This window comes from Rutidosis leptorrhynchoides, chromosome 5 (genome assembly GCF_046630445.1).
Source record: "Rutidosis leptorrhynchoides isolate AG116_Rl617_1_P2 chromosome 5, CSIRO_AGI_Rlap_v1, whole genome shotgun sequence".
NCBI classification, from domain to species: Eukaryota; Viridiplantae; Streptophyta; class Magnoliopsida; order Asterales; family Asteraceae; genus Rutidosis; species Rutidosis leptorrhynchoides.
The window spans coordinates 176,013,732-176,014,541 of record NC_092337.1 but is presented as its reverse complement, the minus strand read 5'-3'; positions in this window follow the sequence as shown (position 1 = coordinate 176,014,541).

Below are 810 nucleotides of genomic sequence, written 5' to 3'. Positions count from 1 at the left end.
CGTCAAAATTATTAGCTTTTGCTGAACTTAATGCTAGTCTTTGAAAGTGCGCTGTTTTACCCTGTTTTGTACATAACATAAAATACAAACATATATACATATTTTTGAAGTTTGGTATATAACCCCACGTTCAAAAATTTATAAAACATAGTATTTTTTTTTTTTTTTTTTTTGGCATACTGTAAATCAATAAAATTAAAAATAATGATAACAAAATTTTTCGTCCCGCCCTCGGGTAAAGCAATTTCGGTTCAACTACCTAATCTTCAACTCACGACGAATTTTAGAAATCATTTTTTTACTTAATGAAATAAAGTAAATTTTGTTTTTAAATTCACACAAAACTTAAATTTAAAAAGCATATTAATTTCATATAAAACCTACAAAATAAAAAAAAAAAAAATCAGAATGGGGGGAGAAAACTAGTTCTTTAGTGTCTGCTAGCGGAAAAGACCAATTGAATTCCATTCTCAGAACTACACGAGAACAGAACAAATAACTCTAGATAACATTTTCTTTTTAGAATATTTGAATCTCCCCACACTTAGGTAGCTGTGGTGTCGAAATTGTGATTAGCTTCATCGTCAATTTCTCTTGGTCCATAATCAACTTGCATATCCGTGACTTTTTCTTTAAGCCATTGGTCGGATTCCTGTGTAATATCCACAATTTCAACTAGTTTCTCCTTTTCTTTAGGTGATAGATTGGATACTAACCGGTTACATAACTTAAAGTTCCCCTTGGTTTTAGCATCGCGAATCCGTTTAATAAGTTTCTTCATTGAACTATTAATAACGGGATCATTTAATT